Source organism: Tupaia chinensis, unplaced genomic scaffold, assembly GCF_000334495.1.
Source record: "Tupaia chinensis unplaced genomic scaffold, TupChi_1.0 Scaffold000195_1, whole genome shotgun sequence".
NCBI classification, from domain to species: domain Eukaryota; kingdom Metazoa; phylum Chordata; class Mammalia; order Scandentia; family Tupaiidae; genus Tupaia; species Tupaia belangeri.
In genome coordinates, this window is record NW_006159670.1 from 1,160,174 (window position 1) to 1,167,273 (window position 7,100).

Sequence of the window (7,100 nt, forward strand, 5' to 3'; positions counted from 1 at the left end):
AAGTGTTAGTGGAAGAACAGTTTTGTTAAGCTACCTATGGTTTCTCATTTTTGTATTACGTCTTAAGATTTAAAATGCATTTTGTATCAAGATTCTGCAAACGTGCTGCCGGGCTTTCTGGCATCCCGTCTCTCCACATACCCAGTTGCTCCTGCAGTCTGCACCCGTCAGAAAGATGGCATATTACAGATGGCCACTTCGGGCTTTGCCCGTGTTGCCAAGGAGTTCTGGGTTGCAGTTTCAAAAGTGTGATAGGTTACCATTCCAGAACGAGAGTTCCCTGAGGGAGGAGAAAGCTGTGGTTGCCGGGCAGAGGACGTGAAGAAGGTCTGTTAATACTTGGGTGCTGTGTGAGGCACTGGGCCGTGGGGTTGGTGCCTAGCTGCGTGTAATCTGTCGTCTGTGTATCTAAATACCTATCTGCGCGTGCGTGTCTGCGTGTGGCCTTAGCAAGTGTTTTCTAACCCTGGATAAAGTTCTGTTTTTCCAAGTATGATTGCCAAGCAATCGAGTGGATCTGAAGTACTTTTTCTCACTTACAGGCCGGAGTGCGGTCCGTCTCGGGAGGCTCCCTTCGAAGGGCAGCCACGATGATGGCCATGGCTTTCTTAGAGCCCAGGCACAGCCATTGTCAGCCGTGGGGTCCCTTCGTAGTGGCAGCATGACTGTCTCTTCCTCGTCTCCTCATGACACGGCATTTACTTTCACAGCCGTCTACGGTGAGGGGAAAGTGATGCCAGCTCTTCCCATGGCAGTGGGCTCGAGGGCTGGCCTCCGCCATTTGAGCTGCAAGGACTGTCCACAGAAAAGCCAGGATAAAGCGTGCAGGCGCTCACCCGAGAAGTGACGGCTGCCTCTCCGGGTCCGCAGAGGAGTGAAAGCAGCAGAGACCCCGCGTCCTGGGTCTTCTGTGGTTGGCGGGGGCTCCAGCAGTCTGGAAGCACGATCTGAATGGGTCTGACCTCCAGACGGTGACGGCGTGAGCTGGGCGGTGCTGGTCGGGCGCTCCGGGAGAGACGCGGATGTAGGCCAGCTGCCTGTAGCTACTGACTGCATTTTGTCGATGCCATTTTTCTTCTTTCATGACAGAATGTGTGCAGGAGAGGCAGAGGGAGAGGGCCTCTACGGGGTCTGCGTGCTCTACGGTCCCTTCCACCGGGCCTGCAGCCCACATGGGCGTTTCAGGCTGACTGGGCTGGGACTTGAACCCAGGTCGCCGTGCCGTGGAGCGGCTGGCTGCTGTTCTTAATCCTGTTCTTCTTGGTATTGGCTGGCCGGGAAAAAGCCAACGGGTACTTGCACGTGATTTCTTGGTGTCTTGTTCCTTCTTAGAACATCGGGTCTATTTGCGCTACATGCCTGTGGTGAAGCCGCCACTGACTTTGTAAGCAGTGATCATGCCTGCGTCCTGAAGGTGCCCTCACGGGCTGGGCTCCGGGGCGCAGCAGAGGACGGCTGGACAGCCGTGGCCCTCGGAGCCCTCGCAGGCAGGCCTCTGTCAGCAAGGTTTGGGACCCAGGAAGATGTGCGTGGGGTGGGGCTGCAGTGGGCAGTGCCTACCGGCCCTGTGCTCCAGGGGCTTCAGCTCTTTAGGGTGGGAGGTAGTGTGTTCACAGAGTCTGCAGCTCTGAAACAGTCGAGCTACACACTGCTGCGAAGCATCTGGGCACACGCCTACGTGGTGGTTTCTCAGGCTTTAGGAAGTTTGCACCTACCGTGGTGGCAGTTCGGGGCCAGCTATGACGACGGCAGTGAAAGCCGGAAGGTCCTCAGTAATGCGATTTAGAAAGCCCTGCCACTGCTCCCAGAGGGTGGTCAGACGGGCGAGTACTTCCTGAACCGGTCCCGGTGGCCTGGCCTGGCCACGCCTGGTCTTGTGCCATGCACTGGGGCAGCACGCATGCCCGCGTGTGTCTGCGCCTCTCTGCTGGCCCGGGGCACGCCGCTTCTGCCGCCCACGGTGGTCTGCGCCTGGAAACGCACAGGTAACCCCGCGCCCAGTGCAGGCACCCAGGCGAACGCGCCTCTGGCTTCGCTCCCTGCTCATGCACGTTCCAGTTAGTGCAGGAGGCAGCCTGCTCACCTCGACCTCCGTTGGACGAATACTTCAGACTTGTTTCCCTCCGGTAACGAGCAGAGAAGGACTGCTGTCTGAAACCGTCAGCTGCTCTGCGCTGCTTCTTCTGTTAATCTTTTTGGGGGTGCTGCTAGAGGGCGTATGTGCTTGCCAGACGGAGGGAGAGGAGAAAGCAGCCCCCTGGGGAACAGCCACACTGCAGTCCTTTTCCCTCCACCTCCCTTGTGGGATGTCGGGCCTCACGCACATGCCTGGGCCCCAGACTCTTACAGCACAGTTGGCTGTGTGGGGTCTGGCCGCCTTAACCAGCCCTTAGAGCTGGTCCCTTACACACGTTTTGCAGTTGGCTTATTGCTTAATACCTTACAGTACTTTAAAAAAGCATCCTTGGTAAGTATTGACTTGCTCTACATCCATGTACAATGAAGAAATTAAGACTTACATTGGCTTTAATGAAAATTTAAAACAATCCTAGTTTAGAATAAAATGATTTATGAAATGGAACTATAGCCAATGTATTAGCTCTAACAAATTAAATTCTCTTAGCATTGTTTTCCCGCTAACTGAAATAGGGCCTACGTTTAGTTTGGCTAGGAAATAGAGTAAGAGTTGCTTTCTTCTTACCCTGTGCCTACTTCCAAAACAGTGTCCGCAGTGACTGGACATTAGGCTGTGAAGACCAGCTGCCGTGTTCACACAGTGCAGTTTTAAACACTTGGGAGAAAGTTATCAATCATGCCAAACAAGTTGTTTTATTCAGGGCCTGCAAGAGCTGGTAGATGAAAGATGAGATGGTTTCTCTAGGTGATGTTTAGTGAGGAAACCGGACTCCAGGGTAAATGTGGCACCTGTATCGATGGCTCATTTCTTCAGCAACTTTGTCCTGTGTGCAATGATTGGTATTTCACCGGCTTCAGCAGCACTGTTCCGTCTTTGCTTTAGAGTGTCCGAATGCTTGGCCGGACACTGTGTGCGTCGTCCCTTGGGGGTCTTGGTGCTGCTGGGGTTCCTGGTGCTCTCGTAGTAGATTGCCCAGTGGTCAGGAGGGACAGGAAAGACCCAGAGGTGCGTTCCGGGCTCTCCATGCTGACCTGCAGAGCAGGTCCTCGTGTCTGGACCTGCGTGGGATGCACAGAGCCTGGCTCTCCCTCGGAGTTAGTGGCAGGAGGGGGACCGGTCCTCACTCAGGCCACCAGTAGGACCGTCCTGGCTGGGGCTTCCCCGGGACCTGCGCCGGTGCACCGGGTCCAGGTATGCGGGGTCGGCGGTGCGCTCCCTGAGGGAACCAACAGGGCCTCTGTCTCAGCCTCTGCGCTCTGACCCTCTGACCGTGGGAAAGCTGTGTGATGCGCACAACACCCGCCTAGAAACCAACGGCCACTTCCGCTACAGAGCTCTGCTCCAAGGACGAAGAGCTGCTGAGTGTGGGCTTTCTGTAAAACACGACCGTTCGCAGTGAGAATTCAATAAACTGGCCGCGTGGCCACCTGCCCCACCCTGCTGCTGTCACTCGTCACTGTCGCGTCCTAGTGCTCGCACGCTGGCTGCCACCTCTGGGCCTACAGAAGAGGACAGGTATGAGACGCAGGTGTGCTCACATAATAGTGAGAGTACTGGCGGTGGGTCTCCAGATACGGGGCTCACACAGCCCGCTGTGCTGCTCGGGGCTCGATAAAGCACCCCGAGGGCCTGTGCGTGTGCGCGTGCGCCCGCAGTCCTGGCAGGGAGGCCATCCCCCGTGGGGGAGCTTTCTGTCTCTGGTGAGTGCACGCCCTCCAGCAAGCTAATAACCCAGGACTGGCATGCACCCTTCATCTGCGGTAGCTCAGGGTCTGTGGTGTCCCAGGGCGGGATCGAGAATGTGACTCAGGGAAAACCCAGCAGCCCTGCACTTACGCGGGACCAGGTTTTCCCATAGAGTGCCTGAGAGGAAAAAGCACATTCTCTCCTGTCACTTTAATTCAGGACATTGAGGACAGTGACTAAGGTCTTAGTGCTCTGGCCAAGGCACTGTTTCCATAATGAGAACTTCACACCGTCACCCTGCCCGCCGGCGGACGGCTGCGCTCGCTGTCCTTCCCTGTAGCATGTAAGGCTCCCGTGTACTTCCCGTGCTCCGAGTACTCTCCCGCTTGCTCCCATGACAAAGGAAAGCCCTCACCAACAGCCTCCCGTTTACATCAGTCAGGGCTCGGGATCCCCTCCTAGCCCCAGTGCAGGGGAGGGTGGCGGAGTACTTGGTGTCGCCGTCCTGCTCGCACGTCCTCAGGGCGGCTGACGTGACAGGTAAGTAGGGACAGTCATGCTCTTCACCAAAGACACCACGGAGTTAGAAATATTTATTCAGAATATAAGAACGTATGTAAAATATTATAAATGTCTCTGTATAAATAAATGGGAGTTTTTAAAAAAATTCTATATCAAATAACACAAAGTAGCTATTTTACAGCGGCTAAAACTAAAGGCTTCTGGAAACACAGGTGAAGAATCTAACAGTGACAAGGTACAGCACAGTTGAGTAAAAGATGCGCCGTGAAGACGGAACAGTACTGACAGGTGGGACTCAGCCGCGCGCGAGTAACTGCACATTCGAGCAGGTTTTCCTGGTTATCCCGGTGGTAGAAAAGTAGAGTATCTTCAAATAATAGGAAACTTAAATCTCATGCAAATAAGTCTTGATTCGTTAGAAATAGAGAAGAACGAACATGATCCCTTTGCTCAGGGTCAGGGCGGTCACCCTTCAGCCGAGTGTTCACTCGGAGCCCTACAGCCTGCCCATGGGAGCCTGGGAGCCGGATTCTCGGCCAGTGTGGAAGTGGGTGGGTCTGGGTGTGGGTGTGGGTGCAGGGCGTCACATGCCCGTCGGTCTGCCTGCCCAGAGGGAGGGGGCACGTACTAAGCGGGTCAGGTCATCGGACAGCAGTCGCCCATCCTGGGGTTGACTGCTTTTGTCCTGGTCACATGTGAAATGCCTCAGATGCAGCACGGTAGAGGGTCTGTCCAGTGTGACGCTCGGTGAGCTGTCACGGTCTGCATGGAAACACTGTGACCACACACACAGGAGTCGGCCACACCGGCCACGCTGCCCCCACCTTCCCCACCACTCTACCTCGGAACCGAGTTCTTGGGCTGCATCGTGTTAACTGGCGGGTCTGGTTCCAATTCTATGGGTTGGTTCTTGGCAGCCGAAGGCATCCATGTGCGCATGCGAGGTCTCCGGAGAGTGACCTAGAGTGCGAGCCCAGGGAACCCCAGAGGCCGCGTGCAGACAGCGTGGTAGGGTGGCGCTCCATGCCCCGAGGCCGCGCGCGCAGCACGGCACACTTTCTGCCTCGTAATAAGCTCCGCCTCTACTCCCGAGTTCGCACGCCTCCTGCGAAGCGTGCCTGTCCTGGTCCGGTGTCCCACTGGGCAGACGGGAGGGAAAGCAGTTGCTCTGGCGTTCCTCAGCTTAGGGCTCTAACTCGGAGAAGAGCAACCGTGTGTCTTACACCGTCCCCCACGTTGGGCTGTACCCAGCTCGTTCGGGGACAGCTGCTGTCCCCCTCTGGGCTCCAAGGACCTGCCAGATCGAGCTCTGGCTGCTGCGTGCAGAAGTGGGGACAGATTGGACTTCCCACTGCACTCACCGAATAAGCGGGGTGTCCTAGGCAGGCACTGGGGAAGGGGGTGACGCCATGTGGAGACACCTTCCGGAGCCCTGGAGTTGGGTTCCGCAGTCTCAACGTCTCCCATCACTGAAAACGGGAACGCGTTGTGGTTAAGGTGACTGATTTAATAAAGTGCTGGGCGTTTTTGTGGGCCACAGACACCTTTAAGAGGAAGCAGAGGTTAGGGAGGCTCTTAATTCATGCCAGTGCCGTAGGTGCTGGGCCCTGGCGGGGCACCTGGTGGCTATGCTCATTGGAAAGTAATCTGAGTGCAGCTGGAGAGCATTTGCGTGGCTTCCAGTCTTCCTCGGGCTAGTGAATCACTGCAGCCCTGGCCCTGAGTCAGAAAAAGCCTTGGGCTTGACGTGGACCCCCTTTCTAGAGTAAAATGTCTGGACTCGGAGCTGAGGTCTGTGAAACAGCGCCGCAGGCTGCGGGAGACAGCGACTGCACGCGGCTCCGGGAGTGGGCAGTTGTGTTCAACTGGCACTTGATTTCTATGAGCCCAGCACTCTGGTTCCAGGCAGCGTGGATGTGAACTTCAGAGCCGACGTGCCAGCAGAGAGCGAGCAGGAAACAGCTCTCGGCAGGCAGCACCGCAAGAGCCAGCCCCCGGCAGCCCGCGGAGCTGGTTCACGGGCTGGTGGGCGCCGGGTCTAGCCCGTGGGCACGCTCAGATGGTAGCCTCTTGCGGGGACCCTGCCCTGGCAGGTCTCGTTCGCCTCAGCCCTGCAGGGGGAGACACTGCAGGAAGCTGGTATGGCCCCTCGGTGCGCCCCGCTGCTCCTTTGACTCCAGGACTGACCTCTGGAAACAGGCCGGCTGCCCAAGCCAGTACTGAGAGACCAGCGAGAGATGGGAAACTCTAGGGGTTTTTAGCTTCATTCCCATTAAAAACCTGTTCCTGTTTACCTCCCCAAAAGATGATGCTCTTCAGGAGGGAAACAGACCGGGCCCAGGCACCTGCCAGCACGTGGTCGGTCAGGGGCTTAGTCACGCGACGGGTACGAGGAAAGGAGACCTACTGGTTATAGCCTCCTCCCTTTATTCTGCGTATTTAGAAACCAGCACCTCTGTCTGGGAAGTAGCTCTCACCGTCACCGCGTCTGTGAGGTGCGCTGTAGGGCAGACGCAGCCCAGCGGGAGGAGTGCAGGGCGCCCTGGCGAGGCCCCAGGCTGCTGTCTGTGGGGCTGGGGGTGCATTTCACCCGGAGCCAGGATGGAAGCAGAGGTCGGCGGCTGGGACTGTATCGCGGCTTCTGAATTTTTCAGTGTCAGTGAAAGATGCCCACCGTGATGCGCTGTTGCCACAACAGCGAGCCATGGCTGTGCCGGCCTGCACGGAGGGCGCTCGAGGCCCGGCCCCCCGCCTG